Genomic DNA, 4,210 nt, shown 5'->3' with positions numbered 1-4,210 from the left:
TGCTATTATGTTCAAAAAAAATAAAAATCTAAATACTTAGCATCATTTCCTAAGTTATTTAGTTATTTATTCAAAACAGCATGACAACTACCTAAAGTTGCATTTTCCGTCATACACTAAATATTTACCTCTAGGGTAAAAATTAGCAAAATAATAATGGAATCATTTCTAGTATTTAGTTTCTCCATGATAAACTAATACTACAGTTTTCCTAGCCGCATGATACTATGTTCTCCATGACAATGTAGTATACATGAAAAACAGAGCATGTTTCGAAATTGCATGAAAACAACAGATCTGCACATCATAGCATGTTTTACAAGATCTACAACAATTATATCATCATTTCAAGAGACAAAATACAACAAGAACAACATGAAAACCATTCACGTACAAAGTAGTACCAAAAATGGTGATTTGCTCATTTCTTCACCAAATCATGCAAACTTGGTCTCAAATTGCTCACAAACCAACATACATACATAAACAAGCAAAATCATAGCAAGAATTTCAACATAAAAGCTTAAAATAAAAAACCCCCAATTTGATTTTCAAGGGTTTTCATGCGAAAATCGTTTATTTGAAGCAAAATTTAAGACAAAAAGCAAGTAAACTTACATGGATTCTTGTAAGAATTCAAAAATAAGGAACTTTGCAAGAAATTTGAGCAAAAATGGTGAAGAAATGAGGGAGAATGTGCAACGAACAACAGCAGTAGCGAAGACAAAACTCGAACAGTAAAAACAAATGAAAATGAAATGAGGAAGAAGCCGAGGTTTCGAATTTAAAGGCAAAGCAAAAACACCGTGACACGGTGTATTACCCCGCGTGATGGTATCGGTTGCCGTGTCATGATACCAACTGACATGACACTGCAAAACAGTAGTTCCAAGGGCGCAGAAATCAAAAAATTCGTGCACACGTGACTGTTTTAGCAGGAAAAGAAGCCCCGTGTCACGAAAGAAAATGCCGCGTGATGGCAAAATACGCCGTGTCACGGCAATTTCCCACGTGACGCGGTGTACGCGCGTGGTCTGCAAACCAAAGGAATCTTTCAGCGAATATTCCTCGCATCTTTTGACTAGTTTGAACGAGTTTCCGTAACTTTTTGACAGTTATTTTTTCACCGAAAAACTCACGGGAAATTCTAACTGATATTTAAATGGTACCAAAATTACCATTTTACCCCTAGCAAGCATCAAAATCACATTTCCGATATTTTGAGCACCTAATACGATCGAACATGTTCGGCTTGAAGGTCTAATCATCTACAGCCCACGTTCGGGGATAAGCGAACTATCTATAGCCCACGTTCGAAGACAAGCGAACCATCTACAGCCCACGTTCGGGAACAAGCGAACCACCTATGGCCCATGTTCGGGGACAATCAAACCATCATCATTTTTTTAGTGATCATCTCCCAAAGTGAAGACGATTCACGGCGCAAGGTTTTCAATTCACTGAGACTTGCAATCTCATCATCAGACAAGTTTTTCCTCAAGCATGGAAAATTATCGGTCATTGCCACCGCTCAAGGCGAAGAAGTCGGCGATTATATCACAACAATCTTCATCTGGTGGATTTCTTCAAGCATAGAAAGCTACCGAACTCATTTTCCACTGATACACTGGTGTCAAATACTATTGAACATATTCGTCACCAATATACTAGTGTTAAACAAGCATTCTATCCCTTTACTCTTTTAGCTGTGGAACTAATATTTTTCTGTAGGTATCGGCGTATAAAGAGTGATTTAGGATCTGAGAACGTCTTAAATCATTCTCCGTCCCAATCGGCTACTTTGACTATCGTTTTCAAAACTGACGTTTCTACAAACTCAGTCAAAGTGGGGGCTTCTGTAGACACCTAAAAATGTCTCCCCAAAACCAGAACTGATAATGAACAACCTTTCACCGCCATTATTAGTCGGGTCGAGTATTTAATCCTGAGAGTGCTTAAAATACATATTCAATCCAACCCAGCTCACAAAATAGTCAACTAATCAGTCATAATGTTTAGTCAATGCATAGTCCAATCTATATTTTGGCTCGAATCTTTTTAATTCATTTCGTATTATTCATTAATTGAGCCCGATTAATGAATAATAAACCCAAATAGCCCGGAACTCTGAAACGACACTTAAGAATACCGAACTTAATTAGGTTAAAAGTGAATTTGCACGCATTTCTGAAAAAGCTGCACACCGCGACACAGTATTCTATACCATGCCACGGTGGACCAGTTTCGTGTCGCGGTGCATATATCGTGACATGGGAAATTTCTGTGTGTTTTCCGCGAATGTTGTACGCGCTTATGAATTTGGACGTATTTTAGGCAGGATTGTGCACCGTGACACGGCACCCTCTGCCGCGCCACGGTGGACATTGCCGTGACACGGCGCCCTGTACCGTGTGTGGTACACACACCGTGTCATGGTGCCCAATTAGGGTTTTTTCGCGGTTCTTATCTTTTCTAGGGTTTCGTGTGATCCCCTGGTCATTTCTTCTATAAATACCCCCTGATTTCTGCAGTTCGGGGCATCAAATAACTCTCTATTCTCTCTTCTATGCTCTAGCCTAAACACTAGCCTACCCTATTCTTTCACAATACTTCCCTTAAGCATTCCAAGGAGTCCATACTTTACCCGAGATTACATCCTTAAACCAAGGCGTGAAAGGTAGAACTGTTTGAGGGTTTGGCCCCAAATCAACCTTTATTTAATTTAATTTCAATTATTGTTTTATTAATTTCCTTGAAGTTACTGACACATTTATTATTTTGTAGTTGCAAGCAAACAAAATCAAAGTAAGGAATCATGTTCCTTTAATTTCTATTGTTTTTCTAACGATTTTTGTTATGTTTGTCATATATTAATTGTTGGATTTATTGTTAAATTGCTTCCAATGTTAATGTTGATTTTATTATATTTTTATGATTACCATATTGCATGTTAATGGGAATATGTAATCGAAAATCACGACTAATAAGATAATTTGGACAACCGGTTTAGGTTCCCTTTTAATCTTGTTATTAAATCAAGTGATCACAATATTTTAGAATTATGTGTTGCATTAATATTCAACCAATTTAGCATTAATAGTTTGGAGTGAATTGAATATTTTGTTTGTATGCCTTTGAGATTGCAGGAAATACTTTTCACTATAAGAATCGAGTAGGGCCAATACGAGCGAATGTGACTCCAAGACTCACTTCGTACCATCATCCTCGATCCTCCTTTCGTGGTTCCAAACCATATGGAGTTAGTAATCTCATGGATTATGAATGGGGTGTAACCTTCATGAGTCAATTATCGTTGCCTATCATTGTCCCTTAATCGTGGTTGCCTTTTATGATCCGTGAACGGTTTACAAGTTCCTTAAAAACTTAAAAGTGCTCTCGTTTTCCTCAATCCTACCCTCCTCGTACATCATCTCTCGCTCAACTTCTCACTTGTCTTCTACGATCTTTCAAGGTTTCAACTTTTACATTTATTGATCCCCTTCCTTATCCTCACTCCTTCTCTTACTCGTTCTTCATGATTTTGTATATCTCATAAATATTCAATTGCCTATTGTTTTAATAATAATATTTTTTTAAAAAAAAAAATTTCTCAAATATATTTTAAAAAATGGTCTTTAAAAATGTTTTTCTTTTTATCGTTTTTTTTTTTTTTTTGGGGATTTTATTAATATTATAAAATGAAATCCTACTTGATCATCTCCTTCTCCCCCCTCCTTTTTTTATCACTTCTATTTATGTTCTCTTCATCTATTCCTTTCTCCTTATCGTATGTATCACCTCTCCATATCATCCTGACTCCCATTTTCTATCACATTTCTCCTTCATATCCCTCCTTGTTCTTTCTTCTTCCCTTGCTCTCACCTTTTTCTGTGGTATGAAAAGTTTAATACTCCTAATCGTAAATTCCCTCTGGCCTATCTCGACAACTTCTCAACCTTCCCTCATCATAGAAAACACCAAACATTTCCCTAACATCCTTCAAATCCAGAAATCATCAATTTCAAAACGAAATTTTACATATATGGAAATTAATCCCCCAAGGTCAGAGAACATCTTTTACTCCTCAACATTGTTTTTGTTACTACACAATTATATTGTTTATTCCAACAGGTTTCTAAACATATAGTCGCACCAATAATTAAACATCAAAAGTACATATTAGGAGCCAACTTTACCAAAATATAATCAC

The sequence above is a fragment of the Chenopodium album genome, chromosome 14, assembly GCF_948465745.1.
Source record: "Chenopodium album chromosome 14, dcCheAlbu1.1, whole genome shotgun sequence".
In the NCBI taxonomy this organism is placed as follows: domain Eukaryota; kingdom Viridiplantae; phylum Streptophyta; class Magnoliopsida; order Caryophyllales; family Amaranthaceae; genus Chenopodium; species Chenopodium album.
The sequence above is the reverse complement of the archived record's forward strand: the minus strand, read 5'-3'. Positions refer to the sequence as shown.